Below are 25,927 nucleotides of genomic sequence, written 5' to 3'. Positions count from 1 at the left end.
TTACAAGCTAAAATTGTCGTAAAGAGGACCTGTCACTTACCATAAATGTGTGTTTTTTATGTGGTGAAAATATCTCTTTTCACCTCAATATGGTTTTGTTTTTCTTTTGTTCCTTTGCCTTTCTATTCCTGACATATGGTCCTCTCTTTTACATATGTATATCTAGTCCTGATATCCAAATGGAGGTGGCCCTCAACTCTTCTCAATGGGAGTCTTCTTGTGGACCATGCCCACTTGTCTAAAAAGACTAGATTTATACTGTACACAGAGAAGAGGGGGCCATATTCCAGAAATGGAAAGGTGGAGGAACAATAAAAAAAGAAAGAAAAAATAATGCCCACCTCAAAAGACCATTAGAATTCACACGAGGTAAAAAAAAAATGATGTCAAGGGACAGGGCCTCATTTTATCTGTATATGTTTTCCCAGCAAAGTCAGTGAAGTAAAAATTGAATAACTGGTGCAAAATATTCTTTATGTGCAGAAAAGATAAGCACAGGGCCCTGTGAATGATTTCCTTTAGTGAGCCCAAAGAACCGCAATACAACAATGGATCAACTTGTAATACATGGCCATGATACGTGTGCGAAGTGCTTTTAAAATGAACACAAGCTCAAATGTGTACGAGTTGTTTTTCATTCTTTGCTATCAAACACATGCAAAAATCAGAGGTGAAAACTGGAGTAGGCAAGTCCTAGCCAGAGAGGCTTCTGGATTTTACTATTAGCCACAACAGCGCCCTCTGGCATGAATTATACCTCATATGTGGGGCCTATTATACTGTATGGAGCACTGTGTGGGCCCATTATACTGTATGGAGGACTATGTGGGGCCATTATACTGTATGGAGCACTATGTGAGGCACATTATGCTGTATAGAGCACTATATGTGGCTCATTATACTGTGTGGAGCACTATGTGGGGCCATTATACTGTATGGAGCACTATGTGAGGCACATTATGCTGTATAGAGCACTATATGTGGCTCATTATACTGTGTGGAGCACTATGTGGGGCATATTATTTTTTTAGGAGCACTATGTGGGACCATTATACTGTATGGAGGACTATGTGAGGCCATTATACTGTATAAAGGACTATTTAGGGCCATTAAACTGTAAGGAGCACTATGTGGAGCCATTAGACGGCATGGGACACTTTTTGTGGTTGTTATTCTGTATGGAGCACTTTTAATGACCATTATACTGTATGGAGGACTATGTAGGGCCATAATACTGAATGGAAAGCAATGCAGGGCCCAGTTATACTTATGGAGGACTATGTGGGGCCCATTATACTGTATGGAGCACTTTTTGTGCCATTATACTGTATGGAGGGCTGTGTGTGGATTATAGTTGGAGAATTATACTGTGATAGGTCACCATTCTTTCATGGGGGGATTGAGGGAGGGGGTTACAGTAGGGTCATCATACCATTTTTTTTGTGCAAGGAACTGTGGCGGAATTCACTGTGAGGGTAACATACTTTGTGGGGGCACTTTTGTTTGCATCATACTTTATTATTTGTATTATTCAAGTTTTTTTATCCTTTGTTATTATAGATTTAACCCCTTAATGACCGCCGTAACGCATTTTCACGGTAGCAGTTAAGGGTACTTATTCCTCAGCGCCGTGAAAATGCGTCGCTGAGGAATAAAGCTGTAGCGCCCCCCCAGAGTCGGAAATTATCTGGGGTCTTAGCTACCAGGGGTAGCTGAGACCCTGGAGAATATGATCAGGGACGGTTTTTACGGTCCCCTGTCATGTGATCGTCGTTATTCACCGAATAACGGCGAAACTAAAAAAAATTTGAAAATTTTATTTTTACGGCTCAATGTTATAAACTTCTGTGAAGCACCTGGGGGTTCAAGGTGTTCACCACACAGCTAGATAAGTTCCCTGAGGGGTCTAGTTTCCACAATGATGTCATTTGTAGGGTGTTTCCACTGTTTAGGCACATCAGGGGCTCTCCAAATGCAACATGGTGTCCACTAATTATTCAAGCAAATTTTACATTCAAAAAGTCAAATGGTGCTCCTTTCCTTCCAAACCCTGCTGTGCGCCCAAACAGTGGTTTTCCCCCACATATGGGATTTCGGCGTGCTCAGGAGAAATTACACAACAAATTTTGTGGCCCATTTTTCATCTTCTATTTGGTGCCTGAAGTAAAATTTGTGTGAAAAAAAGTTAAATGTTCATTTTTTCCTTCCATGTTGCTTCAGTTCCTGTGAAGTACAGTACAGACCAAAAGCTTGGACACACCTTCTCATTTAAAGATTTTTTTGTATTTTCATGACTATGAAAATTGTACATTCACACTGAAGGCATCAAAACTATGAATTAACACATGTGGAATTATATACTTAATAAAAAAGTGTGAAACAACTGAAAATATGTCTTATATTCTAGGTTCTTCAAAGTAGCCACCTTTTGCTTTGATGACTGCTTTGCTCACTCTTGGCATTCTCTTGATGAGCTTCAAGAGGTAGTCACCGGAAATGGTCTTCCAACAATCTTGAAGGAGTTCCCAGAGATGCTTAGCACTTGTTGGCCCTTTTGCCTTCACTCTGTGGTCCAGCTCACCCCAAACCATCTCGATTGGATTCAGGTCTGGTGACTGTGGAGGCCAGGTCATCTGGCGTAGCACCCCATCACTCTCCTTCTTGTTCAAATAGCCCTTACACAGCCTGGAGGTGTGTTTGGGGTCATTGTCCTGTTGAAAAATAAATGATGGTCCAACTAAACGCAAACCGGATGGAATAGCATGCCGCTGCAACATGCTGTGGTAGCCATGCTGGTTCAGTATGCCTTCAATTTTGAATAAATCCCCAACAGTGTCACCAGCAAAGCACCCCCACACCATCACACCTCCTCCTCCATGCTTCACGGTGGGAACCAGGCATGTAGAGTCCATCCGTTCACCTTTTCTGCGTCGCACAAAGACACGGTGGTTGGAACCAAAGATCTCAAATTTGGACTCATCAGACCAAAGCACAGATTTCCACTGGTCTAATGTCCATTCCTTGTGTTCTTTAGCCCAAACAAGTCTCTTCTGCTTGTTGCCTGTCCTTAACAGTGGTTTCCTAGCAGCTATTTTACCATGAAGGCCTGCTGCACAAAGTCTCCTCTTAACAGTTGTTGTAGAGATGTGTCTGCTGCTAGAACTGTGTGTGGCATTGACCTGGTCTCTAATCTGAGCTGCTGTTAACCTGCGATTTCTGAGGCTGGTGACTTGGATAAACTTATCCTCAGAAGCAGAGGTGACTCTTGGTCTTCCTTTCCTGGGGCGGTCCTCATGTGAGCCAGTTTCTTTGTAGCGCTTGATGGGTTTTGCAACTGCACTTGGGGACACATTCAAAGTTTGCCCAATTTTTCGCACTGACTGACCTTCATTTCTTAAAGTAATGATGGCCACTCGTTTTTCTTTACTTAGCTGCTTTTTTCTTGCCATAATACAAATTCTAACAGTCTATTCAGTAGGACTATCAGCTATGTATCCACCTGACTTCTGCACAACACAACTGATGGTTCCAACCCCATTTATAAGGCAAGAAATCCCACTTATTAAACCTGACAGGGCACACCTGTGAAGTGAAAACCATTTCCCGTGACTACCTCTTGAAGCTCATCAAGAGAATGCCAAGAGTGAGCAAAGCAGTAATCAAAGCAAAAGGTGGCTACTTTGAAGAACCTAGAATATAAGACATATTTTCAGTTGTTTCACACTTTTTTGTTAAGTATATAATTCCACATGTGTTAATTCATAGTTTTGATGCCTTCAGTGTGAATGTACAATTTTCATAGTCATGAAAATACAGAAAAATCTTTAAATGAGAAGGTGTGTCCAAACTTTTGGTCTGTATTGTACGTGAAGGGTTAATAAACTTCTTAAATGTGGTTTTGAGCACCTTGAGGGGTGCAGTTTTTAGAATGGTGTCACTTTTGGGTATTTTCTGTCATAAAGACCTCTCAAAGTCACTTCAAATGTGATGTGGTCCCTAAAAAAAATGGTTTTGTAAATGTTGTTGAAAAAATGAGAAATCGCTGGTCAACTTTTAGCCCTTATAACTTCCTAACAAAAAAAATTTGGGTTCCAAAATAGTGCTGATGTAAAGTAGACATGTGGGAAATGTTATTTATTAACTATTTTTGTGTGACATATCTCTCTGATTTAAGGACATGAAAATTCAAAGTTTAAAAATTGCTAAATCTTCTAAATTTTCGTCAAATTTCTGTTTTTTTTTACAAATAAACAAGTCATACCGAAGAAATGTTACCACTATCATGAAGTACAATATGTCACGAAAAAACAGTCTCAGAATCAGGGGGATTTGTTGAAGAGTTCCAGAGTTCTTACCTCATAAAGTGACAGTGGTCAGAATTGTAAAATTTGGCTTGATCATTAAGGACATAATTGGCTCCGTCCTTAAGGGGTTAAATTAGGCCATTGGTCCATATGCTTTTCACTGCTCTTACATAACATATTATATTATTCCAATATTTCATTCTAAGATCTATTAATTAAAATGTACATTGTTCATGGGACAACCCCTTTAAGTTTGTTTCCATATGAAAAAGCTAATAATATAGGATCTGATGTCTTATTCCAGAGAAGTCCATGTTTTTCTTATATGTAAATGAGCTGTTGCCGCCAGAGATAATTTTAAATAAAAGGGGGAGTTACCAGTGTGAGACATGTAACTAACACAGAACAGTAGAACTGAACTTTGTCTCTTTAGGGTATATGCACACGATGCAGAAATGCTCAGGATTTTTTCCTGAGCGTTTCTGCATCTCTCTGGCAGGAAAAAACGCATGCGGATTGTACATGCGGTTTCCTGCCAGGGACATGCGGATGTGAAGCGTTCTTCACTTTCATTTCCACATGCGGGTTGACAAGCGCTTCCCAAGTGATTTTAGCATCACTTGGAAAGTGCTTGTCAACTTCACACTTTATAAATCCATGCAGCCGGCATGGATCTGTATAGTGTGTGATGTCAAAAAATAAAAAATAAATCTATACGTTACCCTCTGATGGCCCCCGGTGTCCTGCTTCATCGGTCCCGGCTGCCGGCAGTGAAGACTGTAGGACCTTCCGACGTCAGCGTCACGTGACCCGTCACATGACTCTGACGTCAGCGAAGGTCCTTCATTCAACCGCGAAGTGCGCGGGAAGCCGGCAGGAGCGTTGCGCGGGCCGTCAGAAGGTGAGAATAATATGTATTTTTTATTTTATTCTTTTTTTTTTAATGGTACCTGGGTCTGGATGCGAGTCCTCTCATCCACACCCGGGTACCATCCGCACATTAGACCGCATGAAAAGCGCATCAACATATACAGTGATGCGGATTCCATGCGGTCTAATGCAAGTCAATGGCGGCAAAAGAGCAGCGTTTCCGCAAAATTAATTGACATGCTGCGGATTTTTGACCGCAGCGTTTACGCTGCGGAAAAATCCGCATCATGGGCACAGTACATGCGGATTTCCATTGGGGAACATTGCTGCCCTTCTACCATGCGTTTTTCATGCTTTTCCGCGGCGTTTACGCAACTGCAAAAACACCGCGGAAACGCACGAAAAACGCATCGTGTGAACTCAGCCTTACAAACACATTTGTTGCAGCTCTCACAGCTCTGCTGTATTGTAACACTATTACAACACTTTCTGCCTGTGAGCTGGAAGCTGAAGCTGAGAGGAGCCTGCAGATGTGTCAGGTACAATCACACACAGCTCTGCAGTGAGATCAGGAGAGCGGCCATTACATATCACACTGGTAACTCCTCTTCATGTAAAGTAGGCTCTGGAGGCAGATTGTTATACAGATCAGTGTCAGGCCCATAGATCCTAACAGCTCATTTACATATACGAAAATTATAGATTTCTCTCAAATAAGACATCACAGATATCAAGATATGATTTCCTGTGACCTACATGCCTATATAGATGGCTTAGGAGGGGTGATCCTACTGACAGATTCCCTTTAATTTGTCTAACAAAATGTGGCCTATAAACTTTCTCAATGATAAACAGTAGGGTGGAAAGCAGCAGGGGCAATGTGGAAGGAATAACAAACGGCTGCAGTATTAGACTATATATATATAGAGGGTTTGTTTGAAGTCAGTTATTTTCGTGCAGAAGCTGCATGAACTTGGTGTACAAAAGCACAGTATTCATAGTACAGGACAATAATTTTAATTAAGTATTAATTATTCAAGTCTTTTTAACTTTTTTTGTATTGAAAACGCATTTGACCAAAACAAACAAGGGGGACATTGGGGTGCATATTCTTTCATAGGGTTATCTAAGACTTTTTTAAATTTTCCCTATGAGACTAAGCACATATTAGCAGGTAGTTGCTCATTTGCAATGGTCTCTCCTGGCATGGACAGCTCCTGTCGGCGATTCTCCTGCTTCTTGTGACATCACGTCATCAGAGCAGCTTCTTCTCTTAGGCTCTGCTCTATCGACAGGGCATCACTGCCGACGTCATGTTGAGTGACAGCCAGCTCCTCGCCGCATTAGGCTGAGACAGATCATAATCAACATGACGTCAACAGAGCAGAACGGAAGAGAAGAAGCTGCTCTGTTAATATGGTGTCACAGGAAGCATGAGAATCTGAAATCGCTGTGAACCAGAAGAGATTGCAACAGTGTAGCACAGGCACCGAATTAGCAACTACTTGATGATAAATGGCCTTCAACATGGAAAAGACAGCACACAGGATATGACACCACTACAGATCATAATCAACATGACGTCAACAGAGCAGAACGGAAGAGAAGAAGCTGCTCTGTCAATGTGATGTCACAGGAAGCATGAGAATCTGAAATGGCTGTGAACCAGAAGAGATTGCAACAGTGTAGCACAGGCACTGAACTAGCAACTACTTGATGATAAATTCTTAGTCCTATAGGGGAAGCAAAAAAAAAGTCCTGTTAACCCCTTTAAATTTGTGCATCCATCTGAGTTTCTTAGAACAGTAAGCTAATAGGTTCAGTCCTGCAGATTCTCAATTTTTCAAAGTATTGATTGAGAATGCATACAACAATATTAATACAACCTTATGGCATTTTACTTCTAGTTTTCCATATACTCTTGCAAAATTCTTCATTCCTCCCCATCAGTTTTTTATTAAAAGTTGGAAACCTTACACAGTTTCTTACAAATTCATTACTGAAATATTCTAATCTAAACCCTGCCCCCTCCCAACCAACCCCTCTTATACTATAGGAATAGACTGACCTCAGGAGGTGCTGAGCAGTCTTTTGTTCTGACTTATTGATCCCATCTCATGTGCCCAGGCATGCTCAGTGTAACTTCAATCTGCTAAGACTATCTGGCAGACGTAGCTGTACTTCATGCTCGCTTTCTTCTGTTTTCTTTTTCCTTTAATCCCCATGTGAATATCGCAATGCCAAATCTGTTACAGTTTACATAAGCACAGAAACTAAATCCATGTTACTCGACTGTTGATAATCATTGTGCACTATTGTTTTTTCATTGCTGGACCCCTTTCTGAATTCCTTAAGATTGAAACAATATAGATACCTAGGGGCTTTTACTATCTTAGTTCCGACTCCAGTCATTCTCAAACACGATGCAAACTACAGATTGACAAAATGCCAAAATATTCGAGACATGGGACACAGAAATGTGTAAACTGCTTTACTAAATCCCATGAGGCTTATCGGGTGTAAAAATACAACAATAATTTTTCGAGCTGTATTTTTGTACCATGTCCATTCATTGATGTGTCTGTAGAAGGCATGACATAATGTATATAAGTGCAGGAGGAAGAATAGCATTATAGTATCTCAAATAAATGCACCGGATATTTCATGGCTTGGCTGCCAAATACATCTGGGCCAAATCTATTTCATCTGTGATGCTGACCCATGCAGATATATCATTGCTTTATGGAGGCCTGGTTGCTCCTTAGACCACGTGCACACGTTGAGTATTTGGTGAGTTTTTTACCTCAGTATTTGTAAGCCAAAACCAGGAGTGGGTGAAAAACAGAAGTGGTGACGTGTTTGTAGCACCCTGAGGACTCGGCTGCTACAGGGGTATTACACCTCAAGCCAGAGGTGTGGTATTCCACTCCCGGGTAAGGATGGAGTGTGGAACTGAGCTCAGATAGCTGCATACACTACATACATCCCATTTCCGGGGGACAGATCGACGGTACTCCCACCAGTATATGTGCAGGTACGATAGTGTCTGTCCCTGGCTGGAGTGGGAGGGGGGTGGAACATCCCAGTAGTGTAGGGGCAGATAGGGGGAGCAGTCTGGGTAATGCTAGGAGCTCATTGGGTGCTGGTCACCTGAGCTCACACATAGAGGGAGTATATAAGGTGGGCACCATCTTAGGACAGGGTCTTTTGTAGAGTGAGTCAGTCTGTAGCAGAGCAGAGAAACTCAGCCAGAAGGGCTGACAGGGAGTTGTGGTTCCGGCTGGGCCCAGCTCCAAGGCCAAGTCTGAGAGAGAGAGAGAGGAGTCAGAAGGACCCAGAGAGAAGAAGAAGGAACCCCAAGACCCCAGAATACAAACAGCAGGGTGAAGGGTTGGCACCCAGGGTACCGGATCCCAAGCTGGCCGAGAGAAAAGCACACCTTAGCCAGAGACCGGAGGTCGTGGGCAGGATCTGCCACGACCCTCACTAAATCCACTAGGAAGGCATACCAAGTATAGGGTCAGGGAACCCAGAAGAGGTGTACCCACCAAGAGACCCGAGGGAGCCGGACATAAGTGGATCCCTAGTGAGAACGGCCAGAAGAGAGGGAAAGTCAGACAGGAGCTCAGGACCACGCTCCAGAATTGCTTGGGGGTTGGCCGAGTCCAGGACCTGGTGGACGCAGCACGGCTCGGGTGGTCGCTTCAGGCCAGAGTGACCATAAGAACACCCGTAAGTAAAAACCCCTGAACTGCACAGCCCGACTCTGAGTCTTCTTGCTTAGCTCTCCTGCACCTGCACAACCACCATCCTCTACATCTGACCCCCTGAGGCTATACCCCTCCCGTTGGGGGTTATACTACCACGGCTGCACACATACCAACAGCCTCAGCGGACCCTGCTGCAGCGGCGGCCTTTTGACCGCAAATCAACGGGTGGCGTAGTCGACACTAAAGAACATTTAACAACATCTGTAAAGACTGCCACACACTGAGTTTGACACCCTGGGCACGGACCGGGTCGCCGCCACTCGGAGACTACAACCCCCATCTGATCCGGTTCCGGGTATCCCCAAACAGCACTGGCCCAGGGGGCGCGTCAACTTTGGCGTAGTCGGCAGGATTTCGTGCCCACAACCACCGGGTACTGCGTGCCTGAAGAGAAGTTCAAATTTACCTTAAGAAGAAGTCTCCCGCCGGTTCCGGAGGGTCCCCGCCATCGGACGCCATCACGGGTCGTTTCCCGCCGGTTGCCCGCCATCTGCAGCTTTTTCCCGCCATCCACCGAGTTTCCCGCCACTGGGAGACGATTCCCGCCATTTCCAGAAGATTTCCCGCCTTGGAAGAGCGGACGCCATTATGGGCGTGCCAGAGGGTGGCAAGAGGTCACCTCCCATCGTGGGCCAGGTCAAGGAATGGCGCCAAAAGCGGAAACCGCCCCCACCAACAGAGACTGTGATGCTGGAGATGTCCATCAGCGTGAGAGAACTGCCCCTGGAACTGACAATCACAACGTTGCCCCGGGACCACCTTCAATGTGGGCGGGGACAGAACAAAACAGCGAAGATGGGTGCAGCCTGGAGGAGTCTGGAGAGAGCGCACCCGGAGACAAGAAGTCTGGAGAGGACTCCGGAGAAGCCGTACCCGGAGATGGAGGGAGAGGCAGGCAGCACCGACCCAGTGGTCAGGAGCCTGTTGCAAGCGACAACCCCAGAAGGCCTGGTGGAGATCCTGGCACAGCTCCCCCGAGACCGGGAGCGTGCACAGACCGCACTGGAGGGCTTGGCTCAGAGGATGGCCCGAGTGCAGCGGGACGTACTGGCCGCATGGAGCAGAGAGATGGCCCAGCAGGCAAGAACCCGCCAGCGAAGCACGCCGCCCGAGACGAGGAGACAGACCGCCTCTGAGGATGGTGCAGGAGGAGTGAAGGCCGGAGACGGCGCCGAGAAGGGAGCTGAACAGATGGAGGCAGGTAAAGGGGACGTCACTACCCCGAGCCGAGAAACTGCGTGCCTGCCCCAGCTCCCCGTCGCAGAGCCCGAAATTCCCCCTGCCGTGCCCGTCGCTGCATCGTCACCGCTCCAGACAAGGCCTCAAGCAGAAGCCGCGGCCGCGACCCCTGTGACGTCACGCGCCTCAACCCTGAGCGCGGCAAAGCAGGAAACACCACCGGCCTGGTCGCAAGGTCTAGTACCCCCGGGCGCCGCAGTACCAACAGCGCCCTCTACCTCCACTGAGCCACCGGCCTGGTCGCTGGGCCAAGTAACCCCGGGCGCCGCCGTCTTCACGGTGCCCTTTACGTTCAGGGTACCCCAGGCCTGGTCGCAAGGCCTGGCGAACCCGGGCGCCGCCACCACCACCGCGCCCTCAACATCTAGAGTGCCGCACCTGGGTGAAGACTTGTTTGCCCAGCACACGTGCCCGGATGGGCAGCCCTTTGTGTGGCCACCGGAGTTCCACCATCCCCGACTCCGGAAAGAAAGACCCCTAGATGAGCCCCTGATTCCGGTTCCGAAGCCCGTTAAGATCACCCCACTCTCGTTGGAGGAAGCGCAGTTTGCGTGGGACCCCACCGGAGGAGACCTCATGGGATTCACCCAAGAGACTCGGGCAGCCGCAGCTGAGCGTGCGGAGTGCTGCCGGCAGCAGTTAGAGGTCTTTGACCGCGAGCGAAGAGAGAAGCGGGTCCGTGAGCAGCGGCTGCAGGAACAGAGTGCAGAGCAGAAGAGCCGGACCAGGAGGAACCCCCGTGCAGCCCACGGTCCCCGTGCCACCGGGACTGTAATTAAATTCCAACTGCAGCACGGTTGGGGTTTCATCAGGGATCATCACACCCCCGGCGACGTCTTTGTCACCCGCAGAGACGTGGAGTCCCATCTGCCGGAGGGACACAGAGGTCGTGACCTATATGTAGGGGACGAGGTCACGTTCACCCGGCACAAGTGTGCCAAAGGACCCTACGCCCTCCATGTACACCGGCTGACGGAGGAGGAGCTACGGTGTGAAGAGGAGCAAGAGGATCCGGACGGGTCTGAAGGAGGAGCAGGAGTACGCCGTCATTAAAGTACGGTAAAGAGACTGTACATAGTTACCCGTCAGGGTATATGCCATGCTGCTAACTTAAAATAAGGTCCCCGTTGGGACAAGTGTGAACTGTTCCAGTGTGTCCCATCTCCCCACAGGCTGAGGACTGTGAGCAGCCATCCCTTTTCCCCACTGGTCGAGGACTGAGAGCGGCCACCTTCCCTTGTATATAGTTGCGCTTTCTAAGGCGCCCCCTACCGGTTTTATAGGAAACTGTTGTTTTTACTACAAGAGACTGTCGCACTTTACCCGGTCACAAGTTGCACCGTGGCCGGAGGAACAAGAGTGTTATTTATGAAAAGCTTTATATGAAAAGTTTATGCTGATAATATATGATGTTTTATATGTTTATGTTTTATGAAAAAAAAAAAAAAAAAATGTATGTTTGTGGATGTGTTTATTCTCTTACAGCCCGAGGACGTGCTGTGATTTACCAGGGGGGAATGTAGCACCCTGAGGACTCGGCTGCTACAGGGGTATTACACCTCAAGCCAGAGGTGTGGTATTCCACTCCCGGGTAAGGATGGAGTGTGGAACTGAGCTCAGATAGCTGCATACACTACATACATCCCATTTCCGGGGGACAGATCGACGGTACTCCCACCAGTATATGTGCAGGTACGATAGTGTCTGTCCCTGGCTGGAGTGGGAGGGGGGTGGAACATCCCAGTAGTGTAGGGGCAGATAGGGGGAGCAGTCTGGGTAATGCTAGGAGCTCATTGGGTGCTGGTCACCTGAGCTCACACATAGAGGGAGTATATAAGGTGGGCACCATCTTAGGACAGGGTCTTTTGTAGAGTGAGTCAGTCTGTAGCAGAGCAGAGAAACTCAGCCAGAAGGGCTGACAGGGAGTTGTGGTTCCGGCTGGGCCCAGCTCCAAGGCCAAGTCTGAGAGAGAGAGAGAGGAGTCAGAAGGACCCAGAGAGAAGAAGAAGGAACCCCAAGACCCCAGAATACAAACAGCAGGGTGAAGGGTTGGCACCCAGGGTACCGGATCCCAAGCTGGCCGAGAGAAAAGCACACCTTAGCCAGAGACCGGAGGTCGTGGGCAGGATCTGCCACGACCCTCACTAAATCCACTAGGAAGGCATACCAAGTATAGGGTCAGGGAACCCAGAAGAGGTGTACCCACCAAGAGACCCGAGGGAGCCGGACATAAGTGGATCCCTAGTGAGAACGGCCAGAAGAGAGGGAAAGTCAGACAGGAGCTCAGGACCACGCTCCAGAATTGCTTGGGGGTTGGCCGAGTCCAGGACCTGGTGGACGCAGCACGGCTCGGGTGGTCGCTTCAGGCCAGAGTGACCATAAGAACACCCGTAAGTAAAAACCCCTGAACTGCACAGCCCGACTCTGAGTCTTCTTGCTTAGCTCTCCTGCACCTGCACAACCACCATCCTCTACATCTGACCCCCTGAGGCTATACCCCTCCCGTTGGGGGTTATACTACCACGGCTGCACACATACCAACAGCCTCAGCGGACCCTGCTGCAGCGGCGGCCTTTTGACCGCAAATCAACGGGTGGCGTAGTCGACACTAAAGAACATTTAACAACATCTGTAAAGACTGCCACACACTGAGTTTGACACCCTGGGCACGGACCGGGTCGCCGCCACTCGGAGACTACAACCCCCATCTGATCCGGTTCCGGGTATCCCCAAACAGCACTGGCCCAGGGGGCGCGTCAACTTTGGCGTAGTCGGCAGGATTTCGTGCCCACAACCACCGGGTACTGCGTGCCTGAAGAGAAGTTCAAATTTACCTTAAGAAGAAGTCTCCCGCCGGTTCCGGAGGGTCCCCGCCATCGGACGCCATCACGGGTCGTTTCCCGCCGGTTGCCCGCCATCTGCAGCTTTTTCCCGCCATCCACCGAGTTTCCCGCCACTGGGAGATGATTCCCGCCATTTCCAGAAGATTTCCCGCCTTGGAAGAGCGGACGCCATTATGGGCGTGCCAGAGGGTGGCAAGAGGTCACCTCCCATCGTGGGCCAGGTCAAGGAATGGCGCCAAAAGCGGAAACCGCCCCCACCAACAGAGACTGTGATGCTGGAGATGTCCATCAGCGTGAGAGAACTGCCCCTGGAACTGACAATCACAACGTTGCCCCGGGACCACCTTCAATGTGGGCGGGGACAGAACAAAACAGCGAAGATGGGTGCAGCCTGGAGGAGTCTGGAGAGAGCGCACCCGGAGACAAGAAGTCTGGAGAGGACTCCGGAGAAGCCGTACCCGGAGATGGAGGGAGAGGCAGGCAGCACCGACCCAGTGGTCAGGAGCCTGTTGCAAGCGACAACCCCAGAAGGCCTGGTGGAGATCCTGGCACAGCTCCCCCGAGACCGGGAGCGTGCACAGACCGCACTGGAGGGCTTGGCTCAGAGGATGGCCCGAGTGCAGCGGGACGTACTGGCCGCATGGAGCAGAGAGATGGCCCAGCAGGCAAGAACCCGCCAGCGAAGCACGCCGCCCGAGACGAGGAGACAGACCGCCTCTGAGGATGGTGCAGGAGGAGTGAAGGCCGGAGACGGCGCCGAGAAGGGAGCTGAACAGATGGAGGCAGGTAAAGGGGACGTCACTACCCCGAGCCGAGAAACTGCGTGCCTGCCCCAGCTCCCCGTCGCAGAGCCCGAAATTCCCCCTGCCGTGCCCGTCGCTGCATCGTCACCGCTCCAGACAAGGCCTCAAGCAGAAGCCGCGGCCGCGACCCCTGTGACGTCACGCGCCTCAACCCTGAGCGCGGCAAAGCAGGAAACACCACCGGCCTGGTCGCAAGGTCTAGTACCCCCGGGCGCCGCAGTACCAACAGCGCCCTCTACCTCCACTGAGCCACCGGCCTGGTCGCTGGGCCAAGTAACCCCGGGCGCCGCCGTCTTCACGGTGCCCTTTACGTTCAGGGTACCCCAGGCCTGGTCGCAAGGCCTGGCGAACCCGGGCGCCGCCACCACCACCGCGCCCTCAACATCTAGAGTGCCGCACCTGGGTGAAGACTTGTTTGCCCAGCACACGTGCCCGGATGGGCAGCCCTTTGTGTGGCCACCGGAGTTCCACCATCCCCGACTCCGGAAAGAAAGACCCCTAGATGAGCCCCTGATTCCGGTTCCGAAGCCCGTTAAGATCACCCCACTCTCGTTGGAGGAAGCGCAGTTTGCGTGGGACCCCACCGGAGGAGACCTCATGGGATTCACCCAAGAGACTCGGGCAGCCGCAGCTGAGCGTGCGGAGTGCTGCCGGCAGCAGTTAGAGGTCTTTGACCGCGAGCGAAGAGAGAAGCGGGTCCGTGAGCAGCGGCTGCAGGAACAGAGTGCAGAGCAGAAGAGCCGGACCAGGAGGAACCCCCGTGCAGCCCACGGTCCCCGTGCCACCGGGACTGTAATTAAATTCCAACTGCAGCACGGTTGGGGTTTCATCAGGGATCATCACACCCCCGGCGACGTCTTTGTCACCCGCAGAGACGTGGAGTCCCATCTGCCGGAGGGACACAGAGGTCGTGACCTATATGTAGGGGACGAGGTCACGTTCACCCGGCACAAGTGTGCCAAAGGACCCTACGCCCTCCATGTACACCGGCTGACGGAGGAGGAGCTACGGTGTGAAGAGGAGCAAGAGGATCCGGACGGGTCTGAAGGAGGAGCAGGAGTACGCCGTCATTAAAGTACGGTAAAGAGACTGTACATAGTTACCCGTCAGGGTATATGCCATGCTGCTAACTTAAAATAAGGTCCCCGTTGGGACAAGTGTGAACTGTTCCAGTGTGTCCCATCTCCCCACAGGCTGAGGACTGTGAGCAGCCATCCCTTTTCCCCACTGGTCGAGGACTGAGAGCGGCCACCTTCCCTTGTATATAGTTGCGCTTTCTAAGGCGCCCCCTACCGGTTTTATAGGAAACTGTTGTTTTTACTACAAGAGACTGTCGCACTTTACCCGGTCACAAGTTGCACCGTGGCCGGAGGAACAAGAGTGTTATTTATGAAAAGCTTTATATGAAAAGTTTATGCTGATAATATATGATGTTTTATATGTTTATGTTTTATGAAAAAAAAAAAAAAAAAATGTATGTTTGTGGATGTGTTTATTCTCTTACAGCCCGAGGACGTGCTGTGATTTACCAGGGGGGAATGTAGCACCCTGAGGACTCGGCTGCTACAGGGGTATTACACCTCAAGCCAGAGGTGTGGTATTCCACTCCCGGGTAAGGATGGAGTGTGGAACTGAGCTCAGATAGCTGCATACACTACATACATCCCATTTCCGGGGGACAGATCGACGGTACTCCCACCAGTATATGTGCAGGTACGATAGTGTCTGTCCCTGGCTGGAGTGGGAGGGGGGTGGAACATCCCAGTAGTGTAGGGGCAGATAGGGGGAGCAGTCTGGGTAATGCTAGGAGCTCATTGGGTGCTGGTCACCTGAGCTCACACATAGAGGGAGTATATAAGGTGGGCACCATCTTAGGACAGGGTCTTTTGTAGAGTGAGTCAGTCTGTAGCAGAGCAGAGAAACTCAGCCAGAAGGGCTGACAGGGAGTTGTGGTTCCGGCTGGGCCCAGCTCCAAGGCCAAGTCTGAGAGAGAGAGGAGTCAGAAGGACCCAGAGAGAAGAAGAAGGAACCCCAAGACCCTAGAATACAAACAGCAGGGTGAAGGGTTGGCACCCAGGGTACCGGATCCCAAGCTGGCCGAGAGAAAAGCACACCTTAGCCAGAGACCGGAGGTCGTGGGCAGGATCTGCCATGACCCTCACTAAATCCACTAGGAAGGCATACCAAGTATAGGGTCAGGGAACCCAGAAGAGGTGTACCCACCAAGAGACCCGAGGGAGCCGGACATAAGTGGATCCCTAGTGAGAACGGCCAGAAGAGAGGGAAAGTCAGACAGGAGCTCAGGACCACGCTCCAGAATTGCTTGGGGGTTGGCCGAGTCCAGGACCTGGTGGACGCAGCACGGCTCGGGTGGTCGCTTCAGGCCAGAGTGAACAATAAGAACACCCGTAAGTAAAAACCCCTGAACTGCACAGCCCGACTCTGAGTCTTCTTGCTTAGCTCTCCTGCACCTGCACAACCACCATCCTCTACATCTGACCCCCTGAGGCTATACCCCTCCCGTTGGGGGTTATACTACCACGGCTGCACACATACCAACAGCCTCAGCGGACCCTGCTGCAGCGGCGGCCTTTTGACCGCAAATCAACGGGTGGCGTAGTCGACACTAAAGAACATTTAACAACATCTGTAAAGACTGCCACACACTGAGTTTGACACCCTGGGCACGGACCGGGTCGCCGCCACTCGGAGACTACAACCCCCATCTGATCCGGTTCCGGGTATCCCCAAACAGCACTGGCCCAGGGGGCGCGTCATGTTTCTATTATACTTTTCCTCTATTTGTTCTACTCCTGGTTTTGGCTTACAGATACTGAGGTAAAAAAGTCTCCAAATAGTCAACGTATGCTTGTGGCCTAATGGAAACACGTCACCACTTCTGCATTTTATCTTCACTCATAGTTTTGGCTTACAAATACTGAGGTAAAAACCTCACCAAATAGTCACCGTTTGCACATGGCCTTAGGGTTCATTCAGACGTCATTTTTTTTTGCGTATGAGTGCTATCTGTGATACACTTGTACCTATAATAGTGAATGGGGCTGTTCAAATGTCCATGATTTTTCATGGATTGAGCGGTCCACACAAAATTGTGGAGACATGTTCAATATTGATTCAAGTGCTGGATCAAAATCGACAATGCAAGTCTAAGGGTCCGAGAAAAAATCGGACAGCGCTTGGCTGCTGTCCAAGTGAGGTCCAAGTTACACGGATTGTTAGATAGATGGTGGAGAAACTTTTTGTTTCCACATACGAGAAAAACGGATGACACTGATGAAAATCTGTTGAAACGCTGATGAAAATCACTGATGAAACTTGATCTGTTTTTCTCATATTTGAAAAACCTGATGTTTGAATGAGCCATAAAGGTTTGTGCACACAACGTGATTTTAAGGAGGATTCTGCCTGGAACTTGCCTGAAAAAGTGCTTAAAAAACACCAAAAAGAATAAACATATGCCCAGCAATATCAAACGACTTGCTGTCCATATATTCTGTCTTTTGTAACTTCTTTTAACCACTTCAGGCTTCAAAAGCCAGACTATTCTTTGACAGCTTCTTGGAAGCTATGTCGTATATGAGTTTTTTTTTAAAAAGAAGCCACCACATAAAGCTGTGTGCCCACAACGAGTCTTTGGAGAGTTTTTGATGCTCCATATTTTGCTCTGTCAAAAACACAGCTTACTAAAGTTCCAGCAAAGCGCAAGGGATTTATAGAACTTTGTCTTTACTTTTTACTCAGTGTAAACTGACCTCCTGTGATTGTATCAAATCCGCTACATGTCAATCTCTCTTGCGGGTACGCTGAGCTTTATGTGCGGGTTTTTCCCATAGACTTGTATTAGATGCGGGAAATCTGCAGGGTAAAAACATAAACGCGTTTTTAGAGCATTTCCGCTGCGGAAACGCATCAAGAATGCATGTAATCCTCACATGACTATCAATAAAGTTTTGACAAAACTAAATACCAGTAAGTATAAAAAACAAAGCAGCTTTTTTTAAAGCGAACCTGTCATCAGGATTTTGCTAAGTAAACTACAGGGAGTGTCAGGTGGGCGCCGTTACACTGATTAAAATGATACCTGGGTTGATGAAATCTGTCTTGTGGTTGTTGTTTAATCTTTATTAGCAATTTGGAGATGATTGGATTCTCGTGCTTCGGGGTGGGCCTGTGGGCAAGAATTTCTTTGGTGCTCTGGCATTATCTTCTCCATTGTGGCATAAATGACAGGTCACTGATCCTTCAGTGACCTGCCTCGTATTTTAAATATTGCGCTTGCGCAGTTCATATTGTGGTCTTTTAAGAAAAAAAGTTGGACTCCAGCAAAATTACGCCAGCGCCCACGCATGTGCAGTAGCAAAAATCGTTTTCCGATAGCTGCCACTGTGCACGTGCTGTGTCCATTTTGCTGGAGCCAATTTTTTTTGCCAACAAAATGGCGCCGGCGCATGCACAGTAGCATCTATCTGCAAGCAATAATCTTATTCTTTGCAAGCCCCGCTACACTGGTGGGCAGAGCATGCACAGTAGCATCTATTGCTTGCTGAAAGATTCTACTGCGCATGCACCGGCGCTATTTTGTTGGCGCAAAAATAAAAATTTGGCTCCAGAAAAATTGCTGAGGTGCGTGCAGAGTAGTATCTAGATGCTACTGCGCATGCGCCGGCACCATTTTGCAGGAGTTAAAACATTTTTTTAAAAGACTACGATATGAACTGCGTAAGCGCATTATTTAAAATACAAGGCAGGTCACTGAACGACCAGTGACATGTCATTTAACCCCATAAGGATGAATATGAGAACGGAACACCAAGAAAAGACCCGCCCACAGGCCTCCAAGAAGCACGAGAGTCTAATTATCTCCAAACTGCAAACACGAATTAAACAACAATCACAAGATGGATTTCATCACCTCAGGTATCATTTTAATCAGTGTATTGGCGCCAACCTGACACTGCTGTAGTTTACTTAGCAAAATCCTGACAAGAGGTTCACATTAAAACATGACACACTAAAAAAAGTGCAGCGTCAAAAAGGTGCTAAAAACACATGTAAAAAATTTACATAATAGGTACAGAAAATCTGCAACATCAAAAACTCATCAAAAGCTGATCATGGGAACATAGCCTAAGACACCCAGAAAGAAGTCAGAAAAGAAATACCGCCTGCGTTTTCCTGAAGTGGCTTCTGCTTCAAAAACAATGTGGGTTCACCGGCGTCTAAAAGAGACTAGCTGAGTATGCAATCTTTTTGAAAATGCTACAGTATATGGAAAAAAATTGCTAATTATCTGTCTTACAACAAAAGAAAATATCTTACAAGTGATCCCTGGTTCTGTTGCAGGGTGAGACATTGACTTTTTTAATGTAGAAGAGTATATGTTTTTCGTCAAAAGCTCACCACTCTATGCACCTATAGATGAGTAATATCATTGTGAAATTGACCTTGAAATTGAACCGCTTGGGTCATGCCGGTATGTTTTTACAGTAGTATGGTAAATGCATTTGAGGTCTTATGAATACCTTTCACCTCTCGCTGAACTGATATTCTATTGTTTTGTCCTGGCACTGATTTTATTTCTAAGCATTGGATGATAAGGACTTTAGTCCTCCAAAGGATTATACTAGGTAACTAATTACACCATTGTGACTGGAACAAAATCTGTAGAGAAGGAAAAACTATTAAATGGAATTATGTGGTTTGAGACAACTAACTTTGTTTTACTCTATGGCATAGATATCTGAGCATAACATATTATATTTTCCTTTTGCTTTGTGCAGTTTTATAAATTGTACAAACAGCTCCTGATACATAATATGAGCAGATTATAGGTTATTTTGTGTTATTTTTTAAAAAAAATATGAGAATATAAGAATATTATATTTTTAAATTCACCTCTTCTGGAGAGACAGAGAGTGAGAGAGGACCCCGCTGATCATAAGAACATACACTGTAGAGGAGAGAAAGAGAGAGGACACTGCTGACCATAAGAGCTTACACTCTACAGGAAAGAGAAATGACCACACTGATGATAATAGCTTACACTCTATAGGAAAGAAAGAAAAAGGACACTGCTGACCATAAGAGCTTACACTCTACAGGAAAGAGAAATGACCACACTGATGATAATAGCTTACACTCTATAGGAAAGAAAGAAAAAGGACACTGCTGACCATAAGAGCTTACACTCTATAGGAAAGAGAAATGACCACACTGATGATAATAGCTTACACTCTATAGGAAAGAAAGAAAAAGGACACTGCTGACCATAAGAGCTTTCACTCTACAGGAAGGAGATAGAGATTTGACCCCGCTGATCATAAATGCTTACAATCTACAGGAGAGAGAGAGTGAGAGAGACCCCACTGATCATAAGAGCTTACACTCTACAAGAAAGAGAGTGAGATGACCCTGCTGATCATAAGAACTTACATTCTACAAGAGAGAGAGTGAGATGACCCCGCTGATCATAAGAACTTACATTCTACAAGAGAGAGAGTGAGATGACCCCGCTGATCATAAGAACTTACACTCTACAGGAGAGAGAGATGACCCCGCTGATCATAAGAGCTTACACTCTACAGGAGAGAGCGAGTAAGATGACCCCTCTGATCAAGAGAACTTACACTCTACAAGAGGGATAGAGAGGGATGACCTCGCTGATCATAAGAGCTTACACTCTACAGGAGAGAGAGGGATGACCCTGATGATCATAAGAACTTATGTGACACCCCAGGGGTCTGGTTGCCACAGTGATAGAGATATTACGTCTGAGAGCAGGTGGGAGGTCCTTTGGTCAGGGATCCTGTGCATGCCACACCTCCTGCCCAGTCTTGGGAGGGGAAGAACTTCCCCTATATAAACCCGGGGCTGAAGCAGGGTGAGGAGTCAAGGAGAGTAGAGACAAGAAACAGTCATAGGAAGAAACAGCAGGAGCTCAGTGGGAGCAATACTACTACGAGTCAGGGGCTGGCAGCTGCAGAGCTCGCCCTGACTGAGAAGCTTTCTTACCGGACCCGGCGTCCGAGGCTGTGGGGACTAATCTCTACCCAGCAGCAGAAGCCGACCGGCAGGGGATTTCAGGTCCTCAGGCCCAGAAACCCGAAGGCACGGTCACACGTGTGGGACCAGCACCGCCATCGTGGAGCGGAAGCCAATAGAAGGCCCCGAGTCACCGGCCATACGGGTGAGCACCACATGGTACACTCAGGGACGTGGGCTACTTATATCCGCTTCTAGCAAGGTAGCCAGAAGAGTACAGTCAGTTTGGGAGGCCTACAACTCCGCCTGGCCAGGGGAGATCCCATCTGCTCAAGGACTGACCAGGCCCCATTCGCTAGCAAGTACTCCGGGAGGGTCTATCGTTGTTACCAGTAAAGACCCTGAATTACACCGCACCGTCTCTGAGTGGTTCCTGCTACCCCCATCTTCCACGTCGGCTGCCCTGAGGCCATACCCCTCCCGTTGGGGGTTATACTATCACGCTGCACAATTCTACACCGGCCTCAGCGGTCTGCCCTGCAGTGGCAGCTCCATAGCTGCAAATCAACGGGTGGCGTAGTCGACACTCAAATAACATCTATCAAGACTGCCACACACTGAGTCTGACTCCCTGGGCACGGACCGGGTCCCCGCCACTCGGAGACTACAACTCTCATCTGATCCGGTTCCGGGTAAGCCCCCGTGCGCGAGACGCTGCGCGACACAGCAGGCCCAGGGGTGCGTCAACTTTGGCGTAGTCGGCAGGATTTCGTGCCCGCAACCACCGGGTACTGCGTGCCTGAAAAGCAAAGACTGTTCAAACTTACCAGTGGTGAGGTTTCCCGCCATCCGGCGCCATCTTCTGCCTTCTTCCCGCCATCCGCGAAGTTTTCCCGCCATCCGGCGCCATCTTCGGCCTTCTTCCCGCCATCCGTGGAGTTTTCCCGCCATTGGACGCCATCTTGAGGACGCCGCGCGGGAAGAAGAGGGGCGTGGACTTCGAAAGCGCGCGAGAACTGAAGCCCCGCCTCACGTCCGGACGTTGCGTAAGGTCCTGGAAGGAGCCCAGCAGACGCCGACGTCACCGGAGCGCGACGGAAGGTCCTCAACCCTGACGATCTACTGCGGAGCCGCGGCCTACGGAACAGGATCATCGCAAGGTAGGCCACGGTCCACTAGGGGGGAGGAAGATGTCGGATACGGAGGAGAGCTTCACTGCCTCAACCCCCGCCAGCGCCACCGCTGCTGCAGTTATGCCCTTCACCATGCCCTATATCCCGGGAGCAGCTTGGCTACCCCAGTACTCAGGGGAGTCACATACCCTGCATGACTTTAGAGAAAAGCTGGATAGCCTCTTCCAGGTGTACCCCCTCACAGAAGAGCAAAAAGTGAGCATCCTGGTGGCCCAACTAACCGGGGCAGCTAAAAGGGAAGTAAAATCCTGGCCACCTGGGAGGAAGACTGTCGCAGGGATACTAACCCGGCTGAAGGATACCTTTGATACCCGCACCTCAGCCGAGATTAAGCTTAGATTCTACGGGTGCAAGCAGCGAGCGCATGAGAGTATAAGGGACTATGCACTAAACCTACAAGAGGCCCTGAGGGCCATTAAGCAGACCGACCCTGATGGAGTGGGAAACGAGGACAGGCTGTTGACTGAACAATTTATAGAGGGACTGTATTGTAATGCCCACCGAACCCAGTTGCGGGCGATGGCCTTACAGGATCCCCATCTGGGCTTTGCACAGTTCAAGGACAGAGCCATCCGGGTGCTCCGAGAACCGGCACCGGGTGGCGTTATGACCCACAGGCGCCCAGCTATTACTTACCACCAGGAGGCGGCGCCCTTGTCGGCAGGGCCTGTGGGAGCTGATGCGCAGGCTTTGGACAATGACCCGGCTCCAGACCTACACCATCAGGTCCAAGAGCTAGCTAAGAGCGTTGCTGCGCTAACCCGAACTGTGCAGTCTTTACAGGTTTCCACCCCAGGGAAGATCCAGCTGGCATCCGGACCGGAGGACATCCCGTGGCGTCGACCAAGGAGGACCCCACCGGCCAGAGGAAGACCCAGTGACCGATACAGCGAGGACGGACGACCCATCTGCCGCCGCTGCAATCAACCCGGACATATGGCAAGGTACTGTTCTTTAAACGGGCACAACCTGGGGTAGAGGGCCAACCCCCAGGAAAAAGATCACCAGGCCCATCGAACTGGCGCGACAGATATGTGGGAGGACGTCCAGTCTTGCCGGTGGTACTGGATGGCATTCCCATGAGTGCCCTACTGGACACCGGGTCGCAGGTCACCACCATCCCGTACGTGCTCTTTAAGCAGTACTGGAATGACTCGGATATTACCCGCTACCCTGACGACGACTTGAGTATCATCGCCAGCAATGGCCAGCCCGTGCCACAGATCGGATTTAAAGAGGTGACCATCAAAATCGGTAGAGTCGAACTGGCAGCACAGGGACTGATCATTGTAGATATTGACAAACATGAGAGTCACCCAAAAATAACTCTAGGAACTAATGTAATTGAAAATTGTCTTGCAGAGGTGATTTTCCTTTTACAGCAGGTTGCCAAGAACGCCAGCTCCGGCGAGCAGCGGGTGCTCCAGAAAGAGATCCGGGCACTGATGCGACGGCAACAGGTGGAACTCTCCGGCGGTGAGATTGGTAGCGTAAGAATGTGTGACCCTTTTCCTATTGCCATGCCCCCAAAAAGTGAAATGATGATTTGGTGCCGGGCAGCTATTGGTCTGAGAGGTAGGGATTACCAGGCAATGGTAGAACCAGTTTACTCAGACAGTAGGCCCACCATTTTGACAGCACGGGGGGTGGTTGATGTACGCCATGGGAGGGTGCCCGTTCGCATAATAAATATCGGGGAGAGGGAAGTGTACCTGTCCCGGTATGCCACGCTAGCCAAATTATATACCATTAACCAAAATTCTATACAATCTGTGGAACCCTTGCCTCCATCTCACCCGGAGGAAGGTAACGGCTCTAAGAAAAACATGGAGGACTGGTGTCAGCAACTACATCTGGGTACTGACTCCACTCCCTCACACCAGAAACAAGGAGTCTATCGGGTGGTTCAGGAGTACGAGAGAGTGTTCAGTAAACACCCGTTAGACTTCGGGCGAGTCAAGGGGGTAGAACACCACATCCCCACGGGAGACCATCCTCCTATAAAAGAGAGGTATCGACCCGTACCCCCTGCCCACTACCAACACGCCAAGGGGATGCTTAGAGACATGAAGGAGGCTGGGGTGATCAGGGATAGCTGTAGCCCCTGGGCAGCTCCACTAGTCTTAGTCAGAAAAAAAGACAACACCATGAGGATGTGTGTAGATTACCGGAAAATCAACCGTATCACACACAAGGATGCGTACCCCTTACCAAGGATAGAGGAGTCATTGGCTGCTTTAAGATCTGCTAACTTCTCTACCTTGGATCTCACTAGCGGGTACTGGCAGATTCCTGTAGCAGAGGCGGACCGGGAGAAGACCGCATTCACCACCCCGATGGGACTTAGCGAGTTCACCTGCATGCCGTTCGGACTCTGCAACGCACCAGGAACCTTCCAACGACTAATGGAGTGTTGTCTGGGCCACAGAAACTTCGAGACGGTCTTGTTGTACCTGGACGATGTCATCGTATATTCCAAGACGTATGAGGACCACCTGAAACACCTGGCGGAAGTGTTCGAAGCTCTGGCGAGTTACGGCCTAAAGGTGAAACCCTCCAAGTGTCACCTCCTGAAACCAAAGGTGCAGTACCTGGGACACGTGGTGAGCGCTGACGGAGTGGCTCCCGACCCTGATAAGATCACCGCAATTAAGGAATGGCCAAGCCCCTCCAGCGTAAAAGAAGTGCGGCAGTTCCTCGGGTTGGTAGGCTACTACCGAAGGTTTATTCCCGGTTTCACCAAAAAGGCAGCACCTATGCAGGACCTCCTGATAGGCCAGTCCCGGAAGGCCAAGAACCAGAAGCCGCCCTTCAAATGGGAGGAGCTGGAAGAAGAGTCCTTCCGCCAGCTGAAGATGGCCCTCACGGGGGACGAAATCCTGGCGTACCCGGATTATAGCCAGCCCTTTATCCTCTACACCGACGCCAGTAACATCGGGCTAGGAGCCGTACTGTCCCAGATCCAGCAGGGGAAGGAACGAGTAATCGCCTACGCCAGCCGAAAACTGCGACCCACCGAAAGGAACCCCGAGAATTACAGCTCATTTAAGCTAGAGTTCCTGGCCGTAGTATGGGCAGTCACCGAGCGCTTTAAGCATTACCTCGTTTCTTCCCGGTTCACCGTGTACACGGATAACAACCCGTTGACACACCTGGACACGGCAAGACTCGGTGCCCTGGAGCAGAGGTGGATGGCCCGTCTGTCCAACTACGAGTTCACAATCAAATACCGGGCCGGACGCTCCAATACCAACGCGGATGCCCTGTCCAGGATGCCCAACCTGCCGGACGAAGGAGAAGATCCGGAGGGACTGGAAGAAGTTGAACTCCCTGCGTTCCACCGTCATGGGACTATCCAGTATTCCCACCGGGTAAGGAGTAAGCAGGCTGCTACGTTGAACCCCTTACCTCACTACAACTGGGCGGAAACGCAAGACAGCGACCCTGCCGTCCGACTGGTGAAGGAGATGCTGACTCGCCCGGAGGCTTGCCTTGAACCAGACGCTCCGGAGGAAGCCAAACAACTATGGGCAGAGAAGAGTCGACTGTTCCTTTACAAGGGGAAGTTGTGACGCAGAATGGTTAACTCCCGGACGCATGAACTACTCTGGCAAGTAGTGGTGCCACGAAGAGACGCAGCCATGGTGATGGAGGCATACCACGACGGAGCTGGACACTTCGGGTGGAAGAAGCTGGAGTTCCTGCTGCGCGAGCGATTCCACTGGGTAGGCATGAGGGGAACCATTGAGAAGTGGTGCAGAGACTGTGGCCCGTGCAACCTGAGAAGGAAGGACCGTGCCAGCCAGAAGACTCCCCTGCAGTCCATCGTCACCCGGCAACCGTTGGAACTGGTAGCCTTGGATCATGTAAAACTGACCCCAAGCAGAAGTGGCTACGTCTACG

General features: G+C 49.5%; 1 protein-coding gene across 5 annotated transcripts in view; it reads right to left on the bottom strand.

Moving 5' to 3' along the window:
- PHACTR1 (phosphatase and actin regulator 1) overlaps window positions 1–25,927 on the bottom strand; it is a 550,848-nt gene that overhangs the window by 281,741 nt on the left and 243,180 nt on the right. The gene's annotated exons all lie outside the window — the stretch shown is intronic.

The sequence above is a fragment of the Phyllobates terribilis genome, unplaced genomic scaffold (assembly GCF_046119375.1).
Source record: "Phyllobates terribilis strain yellow unplaced genomic scaffold, ASM4611937v1 Scaffold_4__5_contigs__length_816908805, whole genome shotgun sequence".
Classification (NCBI taxonomy): domain Eukaryota; kingdom Metazoa; phylum Chordata; class Amphibia; order Anura; family Dendrobatidae; genus Phyllobates; species Phyllobates terribilis.
The sequence above is the reverse complement of the archived record's forward strand: the minus strand, read 5'-3'. Positions and strand labels throughout refer to the sequence as shown.